The 19,629-nt window shown below is 41.6% G+C and overlaps 1 protein-coding gene across 1 annotated transcript in view; it reads left to right on the forward strand.

The window, feature by feature from the left end:
• mllt3 (MLLT3 super elongation complex subunit) overlaps positions 1 to 19,629 on the forward strand; it is a 208,545-nt gene that overhangs the window by 165,472 nt on the left and 23,444 nt on the right. The window lies entirely within an intron of this gene.

Raw genomic sequence — 19,629 nt, forward strand, 5'->3', positions numbered from 1 at the left:
TCCAGGTCTAATGATTAACTAGTGAATTGTTTACTGGAAAATCTGGATGCCTACCAAATTCTGCCATCACCTCAAAAGGCAGAAAAACAACAGGTCACTGAGTGCAGGGTAAAACTATTTATCTGGATTTATTTACAGATAAAAATAATACATGAGCAGAACGATTAGCAATATGCTAACAGTACAATAATCAAACTTGCATTTTAAACAAAACGCATTGACTTTAAAATAAAGCATATCTCAGCATGTTCTTGATGAAACTAATAGTAAATACTTAACACTATTTTCTTAAGGAGCTCCTTTCTTCCTCTTTTACAAATAGAGGTACGGCTAATAAGAAACTAAAGACCACAGGAGGGTCTCTGGATTATGAGGGTATCTTTTTCTGTTGAATTAGAAATCTCTTTGAAGTCTGTCTTTAAGAAATAGTATATGAGAAGCATCATATACTATTCCCCACATAAGCAATGTGTTAATGGCCTAAAGATTGTTCTGCTGCTCCTGGATGGTATTCATATCTTTCCAACTTAATTGGTTCTTGACACCTAATGACAGGACATCGCATATGGAGACAGCGAACACGAAGAAGACTTCATACAAAGTGGCCTTGCAGGGGATACCGTGGAGACAAACAAGAGGATGTATTTTGGGTAGTCCAACAGCAATAAAGCAACAATGACTGGCACATATCAGAACTGTAGTTTCTCCATCCCCAGATGCTACCTGGGACAGTTCTTCAGCCAGCTCAAAAAATATAAAATTGCTAAAGAAGTTGCCTCTCTGCCTGGGCTACTGTGTTGCTACCTTACCAGTACTGGCAGGTTTGCAAGTAGGAGACTCTGCCAGACATCTTTTAGATATGACAGATTTCATCTCGTCATATGGCTGGGTGAGGCTGACTGTTGGGGAAAAATTACTCCCTTCAGGTGCACTTGTCATCATTTCTAGGCAGACCTTTGTCTTATTTTGGAATGTTGTTTACTGCTTTGGGATAAAATTCTCTTGATGGTACTGTTTTCTGACCATTGACTATGAATGGAGAAAACATTTAGCCTGGCATTAAGAGGAATTTAAAATCCACATGATTATTAGTAACTACGTTTCTCTCATGAATTTGGGATATGCAAAGCTCAGTGGGATAGCACCAATTCTTAAAATTTGTCTTCATATTTCAAAGTTATCTCCTTCGAAAAGATTTCCTTGTTTTGAACGAATTCAAATTGATCCATCAGTATATCAAGGCTGTGGAAGTAGGGCTTTGGTTAGTAAATGTAGGTCTCTGGGCAGAATAATTACACTGAAAGAAGTAATTAGGGCAGCTGCATAATCTGGCATTCTTTTCAATCATGTGTACGTGTTCCCCACACTAAAGGGTATTCTGGGAAAGCCATCTCAGAACTTGCTTCAGCCACCTGTAAATAATTTGTTTTTTTTCACACCATAGAACCCTTTCCATTTCTTGCTTTTGGAGCAGTCAAGAATTTGCAAATATTTAAAGAATATATATATACATAGTGCCTTTCATGTCCTCAGAACATCCCATTAATTACTTTTCAAGAGTAGTCACTGTTATGTAGGCAAATGTGACAGCCAATTTGCACACAGCAAGGTCCGACAAAGAGCACTGAGATAAATAACCCGATAATCTCTCTTTTGTGGTGTTGGTTGAGGGATAAATATTACCCAGGATAATCAAAGAGCTCCCCTGCTCTTTTTTGTATAGTGCCACAGGATCTTTTTACATCCATTGGAGCAGGCGGATGGAAACTGAGTTCAACATCTCGTCCAAAAGGTGACACTTACAACAAGGGAGCACTCCCTCAGTAGTGTACTGAGGTATGAGCCTAGGTTAGGTACTCACATCCTGTATTATGGATTGAAACCATGATTTTCTGCTTCAGAGGCAAGAGTGCTACCACGGAGCTAAGCTGACATTTAGTATGACTCCTAAATTAACAATGCTTTGGGAATTATCTGTGTGTGGAAGACCCAACCTAAAGAATAAGGGAATGTTACCATAGCAACTCCTGTTTCTTTGAATAAGGATGTACATGTTTCCTCCCTTTTGGTCTTGTTTCAGCTCAGTGGTTTTTATTGATGATGTCAATATGGACAGGTCATATATAAGCTATACAAGGTGACTTCTGTGAGTTTTCAGTCTTAAGAAAGAAATGTACATCTATACAAAATCTTTTCACTAATCTCAGAAATGTCCCAAAGCACATCACATACAATGAATCACTTTGTTGTTAAAATGTAAATGCGGCAGCCATTTTGTGCTTACATCCCACAAATAGATGAATGACCAGTTGTTCTGTGTTTGCTGGCCAATTCTTGAGATGGGTCTTTGTGCCTCGAGGCAATAACATTTCCAAAAAAGAACATGGTGGTGCTTGAAAGGCACCAACAGCCCTTGAATAACGGCAGGCATGTGATAATAGTCCAGAATTTGCTGGAGCGGAGCATCCCCGTTTGTTTTTTTTTGCTCACCCTTTAGCTCGAAAAGGTTTTGTGCCGCAAATTGCTGGAAGAGCGAACTGATATCGGCGCAGTGAGGTCAGCGGGGTATCTAGGACTTTGTGAACGACAGGGTCAACAGTCCATCTCTTTAACCAATGAGATTTAAGGATAGAGAAAGAAACGGAGGAATGATTGAGAAGGATATAAGGTGAATTCGAGTCAAATTAGATACAGAACAAGAAATAGAGAAGGAAAGAAAGATTGGATTGAGAGAGAAAAAGGAGACAGAAAGTAAAAGTAAGAAAAAAAAATTAAAACATTACAAATTTTAAAAACCTCTAGGAACAATTTACTACCTGCAGGAGTGAGACTCCGCAGTTTCAATTGTTCCCTTTCTGGACCGGAGAGGTTGAGTGGCATTGCAGGAATATAAATCTCGTCATTAAAAGGGCCCTTACGTTGTTAAGTACCAGCCCTAACTTTCTGTGGTGAGTTTAGTTTGTTTTAGCGCAAAAGCAGCAATTTCTTGACACCCATCGAGAGGTTGACGGCGACCTCCTGTTATCACGAGACTAACGGCGGAGTGGTGCAAATCGGCCAGCAATTTCTGGCGATTCGCAATTCACAGTGTATATCTTCCTCACCACAAATTGCTGGGTTATTTATATACTAATAACAGCAAGCGCATTAAACTTGCCGTTATTTTGCCAGCAAATTCTGGGCCATTGCACCTCTTTTTTTATCCCCCCCGCCCCCCCTTCCAGGTTCTTAGCAATTTATGGAATAAGTGCCTCGAATACCCAGTAGGTTAAAGACACACATAGCACCTAAGGAGCATTGGTAATTGGCACCATCACCCCAATGTGCTCAAGACTTCTTCCAGCCTTACATTCCTTCAATCCTTCAATTCCAGCCTTTTGTGCATTCTGCCCTCCATTTGCCCCACCACTGGTGGCCAACCATTCAGCTGCCTCAGCTCTATTCTTTGGAACTCCCTCCCTAAAGCCCCCCACTTCTCCATTTCTCTCGCCACATTTAAAAACATTCTAAACATCCATTTATTAACCAGTTTTTTGGAAACCCCTCATTCTCTCCTCCACAGCTCAGCATCCATTCATTTTTCTGTTATGTCAGAATAATCGTTCGTATTGGTAGGGTAAAAATGAACTGTTTTTATTTCCAGACCCTCCAGAGCATTCCCGTCAAAGAATAACAAAAACAACACACGAGAGATCTTGGCGTGTAATTGCTACAATGTGCGTACTCCCATCAGTACCTTGGGATATGTTCTACTTTAATGATGCTAAGTAAGTGCACGTTATTGTTACGTCAGCTTGGCACTGTTGGTAGGATGGTTACCTCTGCATCAAAAGGTTGTAGGTTCAAGCTCCCATTCCAGGAGTTGACACTTCACCGGAGTAATGATGGAGTGCTGCATTGTTGGAAGTGTCATCTTCCAGATGAAACGTTAAACTAATGTGCTGCTGCCTGTTCAGCTGGATGTAAACGATCCCATGGCACTATTCAAAGAAGAACAGGGAGTTCTCCCTTACGTCCTGAACAACATTCAGCCCTCTACACTTAAAAACTTATTAATTGGTCATTGGTCTCATTTGCTGTGTACGGGACTTTGCTGTACACAAATTGACTTGTTGTATTTGCCTACATAATAAGTGATTACATTGCAGAAGTGAATCATTGGCTGGAAAGTGTTTTGGGACATCCTGAGGATGTGAAAAGAGCTTGTAAGCAATCGCACTACCAACTGAGCCAAGGTCAGCTATAGAAATGTGATTTTTTTTTTGGATACCATTTGGAGAAATTAGAGTTGTTGTTACAAGGAACATTCCTTTATGTGCACTTGTGGGTAAAATCAATTCTACTGCTGTCCAGGATTTGATAGTTATCCCATCAAGGGCAATATGCTAGTGCAAGGGAAAATTGGTAAACTACATTTGTGCTTACAAAGCAACAGGATACCAATAGGTAGAAAGTAATAGAACATGCTGCATTTAAAAAAAAAAGCTTGCTTAGAGTTAATATAATGTAAGAAATGTACCAGATCTCACAGCAGAATGTACCAGTAATTTGCAATATAAAGGATAATGTAAACAGAACAAGCAATAAAGAAGCAAAGGATGGGGGGAGGGAAAGAGACTTCCTCTGCTTGCTATTTGCAGACAAATTATAAACACATACTTTTCAAACACACTTAAGATTTCACTAGAAATAATGCACAGAAGAAACAGTCCCTCCCGAGTATTAATACAACACTTGACCTGCCTAATGAAGAAAAAAAATCAGATAGGGGAAATAAATTGCCTACATCACCACCAAAGCCAATAATGTTAAACAAGGTGACAGTACCAATCCCTTGTACTAGCTCTGTCAGTCAGCTAGGAACTTAAGGTGCAATTTATTTCTCCAATAAGGCAAAACAACTGGCAATTCCCATCTTGTCAATTAAAAAGCAGCTGGTAGATTCCCAATTGTCAAAAAACGGCAAATAGTTATCCCATCAGCATCTTCCACCTTGTGCAGAAATCTGCTTAACCATAAAAAAAATTCTTGTGAAATTTTGTGCTCAGCAAGGCGTTAGTGATGGACAGTGGAACACTTTCAACCTTAGGGACCCAGTATCAGCGTCAAGCACTTCCAAGTCATTTATAACAGTTGGAAGGAGAATGAGGCTCCCTTTCCTCAGCCTCAGCATTCCTTACTGCACCAATGTATTATGTTTTCCACTTCTCACATTAGCCATCCTGTGGCCTCTCTGAGTAAGATTCCCAATTTAATGCCAATCAAATGGTGAATTCATGCTGTGGGCCCATGCTTACTGGGAACTGGGTTGAAAGTATCCCAACTGCTTTCAAGTAGGACCCTTGCATTCGGCAGTTTGGACTGGATTTAAAACCAGGTTCCAGAAGTTAGACCATAGGGGTGAGTTTCCACATGGATTTTCCTGCTCAGCTACCATAACTTTGGTGGAAGAGCTATAATAACCAGTGAAAACTGATGTGATACAGGTGTGAAACCCATGTCCAGAGGTGTGAATTATGATGTTAATGGGAGAAGGGTTTACAATGATAAATTGATTCCAGAGTAAAGTCCATACCAGATTCATTCTGATGTAAATTTAGTGGTATAAATATGTATGTCAAATGTTTCCCTTTGTGGCAATGTGCAGGGTTTGGCAGGGTTTGCCATGGTTCATCTGCTGAAGTTACGGCAGACGATCAGGATAACTCCCATGGAAATTCATCCTTATGTTCCCTAAACCACACAAATATATTTTATTGCCCATGTGAATGTGCTAAACAGCAAAACCAAAATTTGTTCCTAACGTTATTAGTCGGGAATACTTTGAGTTAAACACATTCAACTGTGACTCAAAAACACAAAGAAATGGTTTAACTATTGTACATAAGCTTAAACAGAAATTCCACAGTTTGTTGAACTGAATGAAAGGTGGCAATAGCCATCACTTGCGAATGAATTTACGTATTTTACAACTTGTTTTTGAAAATGTTTGCAACTTTGGGCAGCTGAGTGGCATGATAGTCTGATGCATTAATGCCCGGTGCCATGAACCGGCAGGCTCTAGTTTTACACCCACCAGATGGCAAAGCTGCTCACATTGAATTGTCAGACACAGCACCGAGCAAAAGGAAAATCAGTAGGGTTCCTTAGGAGTTGCACTTGAGCACCCTCTTCTGTCGTGGTACAGTGTGGCATTGGCAGCAGTCCCCGAGATGTTTTCAGTCGCTAGTGTGCTCCAAATCTACAGTACGAACCCTGATGTATTACAAAAGGGAAAAGAAGAGAGAACAAAATTAACCCCAAAGGGAAGGAAAATTATTTTAAATTTGCACTTGTTTTCAAACTGAGAATACTACCACAGCAAAACTGGATGTATAAAAAAAATTCTTAATTGTATGATGAATCAGTGTCACAGTCCAGAATTATTATTTCTAATCCATGTCCACACATATGTACAAATGCTTTATATGTCCATATAGCAAAACAATTATTTATTATTGAAATAATAATTGGGCTATTAAGAAGACCAGCGGCAATAATGGATAGCAAGGAGAATGGATTGAATACGAGGCAAGCGTTTAATGTTTAGAGAGGGGATTTAGTAAAGTTCCACTGGTAAATTATAGTAGGCTTGGCACAAAACCAACTCCTGAGGGTGGCCCTGTTTACATTTAAAAAGTATAAATCAGCCCGATATGCTATATGTTTCAGTGAGTGGACTTTGGGTAATTTTTGGGTTCAATCCGATCTCTAAACATTACCATGGCATTAGATTCACACCCCTGAAAGCTGCCACAATGGAAATATTTGATGTACACATTTACACCAGAATAAATCTGGTATGGACTTTACTCTGGAATCAATTTAGCATTGTAAACCTTCCCCCACCCCCCCAACCCGCCATCACCAAGGTAAATCACACCTCTGGACTTGGCTTTCTTACCTGTGTCATGGAAATATAAATGCTGACATGAGTTTTTGATTTCTTCCACTTATCTCCCGGTAACAGTGAGGGTGGCAGGGAGAGAGAATCATCAATCTGCTATTCTTGCCCCTAGCCTGCATGATTGGGATTGAAAGATGCGAGTTGGCTGGCAGTACTAGAAACACCACAAAGTTCTGTCTGGTACCCAGACTGAACATAGTTCTGGTCACTCAAAAGTCCCAATGTAAGCTGGATGGCAGCGAGGTACATAATAGATGCCTTTAAGTTTAATTATAAAAACAAACGTTTAGCTTCTCTGAAGGAAGTAGATGCCCTTGATTATTTAATATATGAAACTTAAATTCTGAGGTAAATCCAGAAAAAATGTCTTTTAGCTTTTGGTTTGTTCCCTGAAGTAAGAGCACATTATTGTGGCAGCAGATTGTTGGCTTCACTTTATAAGGAGGGAAAGCAACCTTTACATTAACCTAACTGAGGAAAGCACGAGAAAGAGACCCTTTTCATCCTATTATCATTGTGTTCATGTTGTCTTTACCTTCTAGCATATCAGATATAGTGGAATACACGATATGGTATTAAACAAACATTATTCTCTGTTAGAGTCGAGCTACATCTGATAAGGAAACCAGCACAGTAAATTGTGTTTACATGCAACCACATAAAACTAGCCAAAGGTACCCAAAAGATGAAACAAGTGATCTTGTCTGAGAGTCAGCCTGTGCGTATAATAGGGTCGTAATACTGATATTGATTTCCATTAACAGCAGACATTCCTCACACATGTGGTTTTTGTATGTACATCAGTGTGGGTGGTCTCAGAGTGCTAAGTGCCGCAAGATGGCTTAGTCTTGGAGAATTGGAGGAAGATGCTATTAGCAGACTTTTAACAGTGTTACTGAATCCTAAAATGCATAAAACAGATTCTTGTTTCTACTCTTTGTGCAAAAGCTTTTATTTTAAGTTGTGCTAATCCTTTAAATCATAAAAATACCATTACTGCACAGGCTCACTTACTTTGACAGGGTTAGTGTTTCTCTCTTTGCTCTGAGAGCAATCATATAATTAATGCTTTTGTTTTTTATCCTTAAAGTCCCTGACCTTTTGGAATGCTGAGAGCTCATGGTCCTTTATTAAAACCCAGTGTTCAAAAGTTAATAATCTTTCATTGAAAGTTACATATTTCAAAATTGTATTCTCTTTTCCAATGGATTGTTCCAGTGAATGTCAAGAGTTATATGAAAATATAAGAATGTAGGACAGGAAAAGCACGTACAATGTATCCAGCTTCCCATGTCATTTGGTTTATGTATAGAATTTAATGGACAATTTTCATACAGGACCTCATTATTTTTTCTCTTGCTTTATTTCCCTTTATTCACTGTTGAATCAGGAATCTGTTCACTTTTTAAATGTTTCAATCAAGTCTACATTTACTGTACTAAAAGGTTGTGCCTAACTTACCAGCTTTAAGGCTGCAGTTATACTGTTATATCACAGTATGATCTGAGTCTTACTGACAGTTAAAGAAGAGCTCTGCACATCCGTTGTTTGACATCTCCCTCTGTGGCTAATTTTTAATGTTAGGAAAGAAGGGCAGCAGCATCTGTTTCCTTTTAGCATTAAAAAAAATTGTTCAAAATTTTAAAGGTTCTCAGGAACTCCAATAGACTGCCTTAGCTCTCTTTGAAATGCAGCTTCACACCAGACTGGACCTAAATGGCAACCACTGTAAACTTGAAATGATATGATACTGTATCTCTTGGATCACCAAAGACCACTTTATTTTTGGCATAGAAATGGCAGTATAATTGCACCCTAAATGCAAAGTATTTTCTTCCTAAATTTCTCCATATCCACCCCACCAGAAGCCTTTATATGACCATATAACACATGCCTAAGATTGAACCCATGATGTGGTCAATGGAACTATCCATTGTGTACTTATAAGTAATATAAATTATACTAGTCAATCTCCCTTGGTGTTGCACATGGGGAGTCAGGGCCAAGTGTAGTTTTCAGGTGAAGCAGGGTTAGAGGCCAGGGATTATTTGGACCGGAGTGTGCAGATTTAATTCAGTCCCATTTTGATGTCATACATTCTCTCCTTATTTTTATAGTTGCATTGTAAATTTCAATGTCCACATTTATAATGGAAACTGCCTATATAAACTTGTCACTCCCTCAGTATTGCATGAAGTGTCAGCCTTGATTATATGTGTAAATCCTGGAGTGGGGCTTTAATTAATGATTCTCTGCCTCAGAGACAACAGTGCTACCACTGAGCTAAAGCTGGTAGACTTTGAGCTGGTTACACATATAAAGTAAGTACATCAATCAACAAAAGAAATCTGGAGCTATTTTTCAACCGCTCAGAATCCACTGTGACAAAGAAATGGAGAACTTTGCCCTTGGTTTCATTTTCTTTACTGTTCTTACATTTTGGGGGTTTCTTTACTCTTTTTTTACTGCATATATGTTTGGTTTCTGTATTTCAGACTACTTTTGCAGGCGTGTTAGCCCACTGTGTCCCAGAGAGAATGTTTTCATTTGCTCAGATATCATGGTAAGTTTGTGGTATGCCCAGAGAATTAACAGGGAACTCTCTTCAATTTGCTTCAACCAGTGATTTTATCCCATGCTTTCATGCAATCCTGCTTGTCTTCAGAAGACAGCAAATTAGCACTATACTAGACTTTGATTTAGACTTTAACAGCCAAACAAATTTATTAACCAGTAATAGTAGTTGATAAACTTAGCTATATCAATTTCCCCATGTAGCAGAAAATAATTCATAGTTCACAACTGCCGTGGTATAAGTTGTATTCTTACATTGCAGTTATTTTCCTTTCCTTTCTGTTTCTTTAGCGTGGTTATCTCTGTTTGAAGACTCCATTCAGAATCGAGTATTTAAACAAGATAGGTTGATAAATACTTTCAAAAAGTTACCATGACTAAGCTTTAAATAATTGTCTGTTAAATTCATAAAAGCTGTCAATCAAACATATGTTTGAACAAATCCCATAAGATGTTTGTAGTTGAATTGATTGACTTGGCACCATCACTAGTCATAGACAAACCAATTAAAATGTGCAACAGTTATATTAAGCTAAGCTGGGATAGGATTTCTGTGAGTGAAGATGGTTTTTAATCCCATGTGTAGCATGACAGAATTACTAAATGTTAGACAAATATGTTTAATTTTTGTTATGACTGTGTTTCTTAGTTTAGATTATGTTAAAAACACCACACTCAAAATAAGAGTTACACATTCAATTAAAAGACAACAGATTGCCGTAAGAGATGAGAGGTCTCCAACCCCACAACACTGCCACAGGATTTCTGGGGATCCCCACATCATTGTAACTGCTGTAGGTGCAGGCCCAGTGTTAATGTGTGAATAAGGTAGCAGGAGCTGTTCCTGGCCTCCTGCCTCACTTTTCTTTGTTAACCCATGGGGCCCTAAAAAGCTATAAGTAGGGCTTGTGCCAGGACCCTTTGCAGACCAGAAGGCTTGCAGGGAGCTTAGCAGCAGCCTGAAAATTTGTGATGGCAGAAGGACAGTCTAGTTAAGTAAGTCATTTCCCCCTTAGGATAATATTTAGAAGCAGCAACTAGAAGGCCCCAATCATGATGATGAGCGGTGTAAACGTATAGAAAAAAAAAATAGATCAGATGGAGAAAGAGTAAAAGGAAGTCTTAAACAGCACAGTGAGAGATTGGTAAGGAGAGACTAAGGGAAAATTTGTATTTTTAGTGTTTATTTTAGTAATTCATAGGGTTAGTAGTGACTACTCTTAACACTTGCATAGTTTTATTACGATAACAATATTAGTATTTGTTTCAGCCCACGAGCTGAAAACTTACAAAACCATCTGGCCTGGGAAGACAATCCTTTCTCTCAATATTATCTCAGGAATTAAGTCTATATTTTGATATTGGAATGGGTTACTTTCTATAAGTTTGAACATTTTCCTGTAGTTATTTCATCCAAAGTGATGATTACAAAACTAAAACATCACAAGTTAATTGTGGCATGCAATGTTCCTCAAAAGAGCATATGATTTTTAAAAATGGAGGAGCAATGAGAGGGCAAATGATACAACGTGCTATGCATCAGCACACAGTGCGACAGACTGGTGGGATAGAGAGTTGATCCCCCACTCTGCTGAGTTCCTGTCTCAGCCACACAGCCGCAGAGGATAGTGGCATTGAGCAGGCACCATTGCTCTCCCTCCAGTGTGGAAAGAGTGAAATCTGCTGGAAGGTTTTCCCCATACTGTTCTGGCAGCCAGAATTGCTAATAGAATGGGGGTAAAAGGTAATAGAGGGACAATATGGGCAGAAAACTGGGTAGAAAAAGAGGGTAACGATAATCTTAAAAAATATATATGTAGTGTAAATATTAATAAATCAACCAATGTGAAATTGCAATGGAATTTTCTTGCATCATAAAAGTACAATGTTGTTAACTTGTAAGCATTAAATGTCAGTACCCAGCCAGCTGTCAGTTTGGCTGATGCTTGCCACAGCTGCAGGCATGTGAGTCCACTGTAAGTTTTACAACATTTAAAGAAAGTTTCAAAGGTGCCATCTTTATAGAAAATCTTTTTTCCCCTGTGCACCATTGTGGCACAGTAGGGAAATGTTTCTGATACAGTATTTTAGTGGAGGCGCTCATACCAAATTCCTGCCAGTGTTATTGTAAAGTGCTCACACCAAAAGATCACCCATCGAAAAATCTACCCATGTGTAGACAGTTCAACCTGCTGTACCACCAAATATTACAATGTAGGGTTGTTTCTGCCATTCCCCACATACTGAGTTCCCGACCTTAGTCAGGAGATGAGAGGACCAATGGATGCCTGCCTGCCCTCTTGAGCTGGGTGTTGTTGGGGCAGCAGCTGAAAAGAGGGTAAGACAGCATACTTTAAAATGAGAGATGTTCCTTTGAAAACAAATAAAAGGTGTTATTATAAAGCATTAGTCCATTTAGTACCATAGTGCCCAAGCTGTCTGTTATTTGTATACAGAAATATCTGGATTAATGATGCCAATGCACCTTCAAGTGTCATTTACACCACAGGGTATATTTTCTGATCCTGGCACCGAAGTGGCAAGACCACAGTACAGCACTCACCAAAATCACGTACAGCCGACCTCACGCAATTTACCAAAGTTAGTATAATTACATGTCCACAGTGAGCTGCCATTGGGAGTTTGTTGTTCCCAGAGGTGGGGAAACTGTGCAGAGCTGCAGATCCTAAAGGCCTGCAGCTTCCTTGTAAAGAGATTGTCTATTTCTTGTCGGCCAGTGAGGAAATCGCTGGCCAGAAAATTTTGCTGCACAAAAGTCAAATGCCTGAAGACCATTGCAGAACAGGTCTCTTTGCAGATGCTGCATTGGAGTTGCTTCTGCAGGTCTCCAGGACACCATCCCCACAGGAAAAGTGTGCACTTAGCTTGGGAGAGGAAGCCTGAGCTAATGCTGTGTCCAACACCCGAACGACAAGGGAGCAGATGAGCAAAAAGTTTAATAGCCTCAGAAACTCTGCCAAGGTGAGGCTAGTCAATCTTTCCCTATACCACATATCTGGGCAAACTTCAAACATTTTCCTTATAACTAGGGCTGCATCCTAAGCCTTCAAAAAACACAGCTCTCTTAAAGCTTCACATTCAGGTCCATATTGCGCATTAACACTGCTCCTTAAAACTAGAACTATTGGGTGGAACTTTGAACTTTGGCGGGGATGTAAAACAGGCAGGAGCGGATTGGCCGCCCATTATACACCCGGCCTAATTTTCCTCTTGATTGACTTCAATGGAAAGAGAAATCGGACGGGGTGAATAATGAGTGGCCGATCCGCGACCAGCTGTTTTACACCCCCACCAAAGTTCAAAGTTCCGACCATTGTTACATTTCCATTTTGAAAGGTGAATCCACAAAGCAAACCTACAGCAAACTCTAGCTGCTGATGCATGTTTATTTACATAGGGTGTCCACTTGGATCTCATTCTATGTGGTCTTCAAACTTCCAACACCTCAACACTACTCTGCATGCAGGACAAGGCAGTACAAAACAGACACAAACAAACCCATCTGGAGGAGTCCCTTAATTTTAAAGACAAAAGTTCCTTTGAAAAGGCAAAGCTGGACAACCTGGGACTAAAAAACAGTAAGGGAGTGGGCCAGGGTGAAGCTACGTGAAGCTGACCTTTATTCTTTCTCCATTTATTCATTCGCTCATTCAATCGTACGTGATTTACTCACGTGCATGCATTCCAGCACAACAGCGTGACGCACTCTAGCTGAATAACCACTGTTTGAAATGGTGTCAAGAACCAGCACAATCTGGCCCAGTAGTTCACAGTACCCTATGTCAAGTACTTCACCCACAGCAAGTACCAACACTGCTATATTAATCCTGGATATTTAGGTCGTTAGTTTAAGGAAAGTGCACAGGGTGAAACAGTGAGCAGAAGCATGTGGTGGTAACAGGGGAGGAGCAAGAACCTTCTGGCCAGAGGGCCAACTTGCTTCTTTCTTGAGTTGCAGAGCCCTGGGATTCAGACCTCATTTAAAAGAAGGATGCTATTTGAGCACCAACACTTTTTGTTGTCATTAGGGACTGTGCCAAACATCTTAAAAGGGTGTGGCAGTGACTGAGGAGCAGTCCACTACCCACATCTGTGCAGTTGTGCATGACTGCTTAATTCAAATGCAATCTGCTATGGGGTTTGTGGCAATTTCAGGGCACCAACATTGGAGCCCCAATGACAGAGACCCTTTGCACAGTGGGTGAATCTCTCATGAATGATCACACTGCTGCTCTGGAGGTTTTGGGCTCCAATCTCCAAGAGGCTGTCTTGTTTCAACATGCTGGGGGATTGGATGGAGAAAGCCATTTTCGGGACTGCACTGCCCTCATTGTTAGCAGTGCCCAGTAGCAGGGCATAGCTATAGCAGTCTCTCAGGGCGATGCCACATCCAGCCCATCCAATCCCCTGCTCAAAAGACAGTATATATGCCATAAATGGGCAAGGGCCAACTAGAAACCACATCAGTGGATGTATCGGGGCCAGTTGCAGAGCCATCTTATGTCCCAGCACAAGAAGATAGAGGGCAACCTCATTCCCAAGAGAGTCCCACCAATGTCCAAGAGCCAGCTACCTCACTTATTCCTGGCATTAGAATACCTCGAAGGTGCACAAGGTTGGGTACTATAACACTCAGAACTTACACTGTCAACAAGGCCAAGCACCAGGGCAAAAGGCACTGGACACTTAGGGAATTACATTTTTTGCACTTTATTTCAACTTCATCGAGAGAGATTTCTTCTGATATTACAAAGTAAAGTTTTAGCAGATCGAAGGATTGACATCCATGGTAGTTGAGTTAGTGCAGAGGCCAGAGGTGAAGATGTGTTGGGCTATTCTATTGGGTGGATACAGATGTGGAAAGTACTGTTAATGCATTGGGCAGATGTGGCACATAGCTGAAGGTCTCATCTATAAGACCCTGGTAATGAGTCTTGCTGCGTGTGAAGGTGTTTCATTAGGGGTCTCTTCTGGCTCATTGTCACGGTCTTACCAAGGTGGAGATTGTCTGCAGGTTAGCTTCCAACAGACGGTGGAATTCCATTACATTCTCCCTCATGTGGAGTCTGAGAAGACAGTTTTCCTCAAGCCTTCCCAGGTAGGGTGCTTGGTTCTGTGGACATAACTACAAGAGAAAGCTGAGTGCACAGTCTACCTCTGCTGCAAGCAAACCTGCCTTTCATTCTTTCTTCAAGGTTCTTCTTCCTCCGTTAAAAAACACAGAAAGAGTGGAATACCCACATAAAATTTTAAATTCTAAATTGTTTGGAGCTATCAAAAATATTGCTACCAAAAATTTGGGCCATAAAAATGAAAAATGTAAAACAAAAGCACTGAGGGTGAAGTTGGTCTTTGGCTGTAGCGCAAAATGGGTGATAGCGAATCGCCCGGTTTTCTTTCCCATCGAAGTCAATCGGGCAGGTTGTAAAACGGGATGCCAATTCACTATCACCATTTTACACTACTGCCAAAAAAACAATTTCATCCCCACTGTCTGAGAAACCGAACACTTTGAAATGTAACTCTCAGAAGTCCACTGCCAAAGTCCAATTTTGGAAGCGATTTGGGACAAATCCAACTGGTCCTCTTTTAAACTGTTTGTTTCTTGTCTGGCCTGACCTAGCCTGACCCCCAGCATCCATTTCACGTGGGCGAACTGAACAAATTGAGGAATTGTGCTTGCACTTATTAAACTGCAGTTTAATATTTAAATGAGGCTCTCACACACTTTATGCAAGAGCACATTAGGCCAATCTAAAAGATCAGCCAGCAGATCACACACTGCGCAAAATGGGCAGGCATGTAGTGATTTGGATCTCAGCAATATTTCACAACTCCCACATGCCCATTCTGTGAGGCTCCACTGGCTATGTGAAATGGAAGATTTCCACTCACATGTTTCAGAGTAAATGTGAACTTAACTCTGGAGCAAAACATCTTACAAATATTCCCTAACTCTGATATAGTTTATGCTGTAGTCAGTCTGTGGTATTAGAGCCGGGACTGGTTTTCAGTCTGTTCCTTTAAAGATTTGTAAGGTCAATCAGATGGGAACAAGCTTAGAGGAGATGCAAGGATTGTCAGTACTAAAGTGCTGGATTCTGAGAGATTTCTTTTCCAAGGACAGTTTCTTAAGGAGTTACCAGTCTTGGTTTAACGGATTGACTAACGCAAGTAACGCCAAGAAGGTTAAGGCAACTTATTTGAGAGACTTGGGGGTAATTTTAACCCCTAAGAATGGGTGGGTTGGGGTTGAGTGGGCAGTAAAAGTAGTTTGTTTTTGGAGCGGGACCACATCCCGGCTCCAACGTGCCCACTTCCAGGTTTAACCCAGGCACGTTAGGATGCTCGTGCGCAATTGATACCCGGAAGTCCTGTCCCTACTTAAAGCCAGCGGGCCAATATTTAAAGGGGCAATGTACCTCAATGCGATAGTTGATGCTAAATTTTTGTGTATTAGAAATGTCAAATGAACTTTACCTTACCTATTCGGGTTTCCCATCGCTTCTGATTCACGTAAGGTGAACGCTGGTGAGAAGGGCCGGATCCATGAGGTGAGTGCCTTTATTGCACTGCTTGTGGGTCAGGAGGAGCAGGAATGCTTCATCCAGGCCCAACAAGCTCACCTGGCATGAACGCACCCCCGTGATCAGCCGACACCCCACCAATGGTGGACCACCCCCTGCTGGACTCCCCCAAAGGTGGACCCCCGATCTTTTCCAAGGCCCACCCGATATCATCCACGTCCCCCCCCCCCCACCCCCCCCCCGGCTCCGATTTCTTCCATGCCCCATGATTTCCCTCTCCCGCCCTCCCCCCTCCCAGATTTGTGTCTCCTTTCGCTCCCAACAGGCAGCCAGTCGGTCAATCTGACTGCCTGACGGGTGGGAAACCCAGAAGCACAAATACTTACCTTCAATTGAGTTGCGATCGCAGATGGCGACGCACTCACTTGACTACCAGGTTCCCAGCGTGAATACCTACCCATGCGCTGGGTTCCCGGCTCCGAGCTAAAATTATGCCTCCGATATCAGCAACCTGGCCCCACAATCTTAAAATCAAAACAAACCGTCTGCTTAATTTGGCTTGACTTCCGAAAGAATTGAGAGTTGATTCAACACAAATAGTTTCTGACAGGAGGTTTTGAATCATGCACTGTATCTATTAAGCTATCCTAAGGGGATATTGGTTACAACCAGGAGCACAGGAGGCATAATGAAGGAATGTGTATGAGCTTACAAAATTGGTAATAAAAGTTTTATGAATCTATTTCAAAACTGTGGTGTCCATCGAAGTATTTACAGGGTCTCTCAACCTGAAAGTAAAGCGTAAGCAGTCAACATAAAAAATGATACAGGGATGGGACGTTATGCTTTCCTGGGTTCCAGTAGCATTATTCACTGTCAATAGAAAATATCACAAGAATTCTAATAATATATCTCTTAATTTGTCTGGAATACAATTTATGTTAAAAAAATAACTCATGGAAAATGTTAGTTATTTGTTACTTTTTGTTTATTCGTTCATGGGATGTGGGCGTCGCTGGCGAGGCCGGCATTTATTGCCCATCCCTAATTGCCCTTGAGAAGGTTGAGAATAATGAATTACTATTTATTTAAAAATTGCAGCAGTTCACTTTTGCAAAAATCAACGTTGCAAAGATCTGAAAGTGCCAATTGATTGTGTTCTTTCTGTTCCCTCCCATAACATGCACCTTGCCAAGAGCATCTGCTCTTCAGGTTTTAATGCATGGCTGAATATTGTTCGTTAAAACTGAGACACTAATTGTTCAACTAAATTCTCCACAAATAGCGGGATTATATGAAACATTAGACCCACAGAAATTGGTTGCAGCTTATGTGCAGTGTGGAGCACTTCATACACTTTTAGTCTTCTAGTCAAATTTCACATCTATTTTGCCTCTATATTTAATATATCACAAAATGTTATTGCAAAACAAACAATAAAAAAAGTTCAGAGAGAGGTAAAATTCTATTCAGTTAAGCAACAGATTTATCATTTTGAAGCATAACTTGAAAGTTTTCTGCATAATAGTTTTGATATTGGCAGCAACTAATGTTACAATATTGTCACTGAGATGGTCATTAATTTTCACTAAACAAGTAAAGACAGATTTGATTCAGATTATTTCATATCTATGCACATTTCAACTATTCCCCCACTATATAGAGAACATCTTGAAAGAACCTTTGTAAAATGTATGAGAAATTGGAAAATTGCTTAAATGGTATTAAGTGCTTCCCCTTAAAAATTATTGAGCAGTAATGGAAAAATAGTTTTCATAACCCAGAATTTAAAAGACATATGGCTAGAAATTGGGCCATGTAGCGCCCGTTGTTTCGGCGCTACACGGCCTCTCGAAGTGCCAAGATGGTGCCTTGGCTGCGCACGCACGTTCCAGCGTGACATGTGCCGGACGCCATCTTGGTATAGGTATTAGCACGTGCGCAGAGGCTGAACGCTGGCAGCATGTAAAGTAGGGAGAAAATGCGTACAATCAGTGTGCAACGCTGATTTAAACTGATAGACACCATTTTGAAACTTAACGCTCAACTCAAAGCACAGTCTTAACCAAGCACACCTGAACATGGCTTAGAGTGCCTGGAGGACCTCCCACCAGCACTATTTAAAGGGACCATGCAGGAGTTGCAGGTTAGTTGCTGAATTATTGCTTCTGGCTGCTGGAGGAATAGGAAATGTTTTTTGAAGCTCCCTATACTTACTGAGAGTTGCTAGAGTACAATTGAGAGTGGTTTGGCAGGTACTGCCTCACAGTTCGGAAAGTTACAACCGTGGTTAAACAACATTCCTGGCAACCATGGGCGGTCTGCTAAGGACCAATTCTCGTACCTCAACATGAGAGAGGAGCATGCATCCGATGGCTGAGGTTCACCAAGGAGGCCGCGACAGAGATCTGCCAACTGCTGCGGCCACAACTGCAGCCTCAGAATAGGGCAAGGACAGCATTGCCTGTGGTTGTGAAGGTCACTGTGGCGCTGAATTTCTACGGCTCAGGATCATTTCAGGCCTCTGCTGGCGACATGTGCAACATCTCGCAGTCTGCAGTGCACTGCTGCATAAGGGAGGTCACAGACACACACTGTATGAGATAAAGAACAGGTTCATCACATTCCCTCTTGACAGGGACAAGCAGAACGAGTGAGCACGGGGGTTTGCTCACATTGCTGGCTTCCCCATGGTGCAGGGTGCCATTGACTGCACGCACAATGCCCTGCGTGCCCCGCATATCAACTCATCCGTCTTCGTCAACAGATAGGGCTTCCATTCCTTGAACATGCAGTTGGTGTGCGACCACACACATCGAATCATGGAGGTCGATGCCCGCTACCTTGGGAGCTGTCACGACGCCTTCGTTATGCGGTAGTCCAACATGCCAGCTATCCCCTCACGCAGTGGCACAATGAGGCTATGCTGCCACATGCAACATCATGGCGCACACCATAGGCCTCCTCAAACAACACTTCCGCTGCTTGGACTGGTCTGAAGGAGCCCTGCAATACTCTGCTGAGTGGGTGGGCAGATTCGTGGTGGTATGCTGCATGCTGCACAACCTCGCCATCATGAGGGACCAGCCCTTGCCACCAATGATCGGGGAAGACCCTGAGCCAGAGGTGGCGAGGAGGAGGAAGAGGCTGAGGAGGAAGAGGCTAAGGAGGAGAATGAGGAAGAGGCTGATGAAGAGGGGGAGGAGGAAGTGGAGGAAGACGCATGGGTCCAACAAGGAACACACGCCTATCTGCAAGGGCTCTGCATGCTCGCCTGATCCGTGCCCGCTATCAATGATGTGAGCTACATCCCCCAACTCACTCCCCACCTGTCCACTCCCACATGACCATCAAATCGCCCTCCATCTGATTACACATTGGTTTCCCCCTCAGCTCATCGCACAAATAAAAACCACCAAATGAAAATTCAAAGTCACACTTATCAATTAACAAATTAAATTATGCAAACACAACAGGACTATTCACCCTTGTGCATTGCCTTAGTGCCTGTTGTTCATGTGCTTTTACCTATCCTATTGCTCCTACAAGGTGCATCCCCAG

The sequence above is a fragment of the Heptranchias perlo genome, chromosome 4, assembly GCF_035084215.1.
Source record: "Heptranchias perlo isolate sHepPer1 chromosome 4, sHepPer1.hap1, whole genome shotgun sequence".
Lineage (NCBI taxonomy): Eukaryota > Metazoa > Chordata > Chondrichthyes > Hexanchiformes > Hexanchidae > Heptranchias > Heptranchias perlo.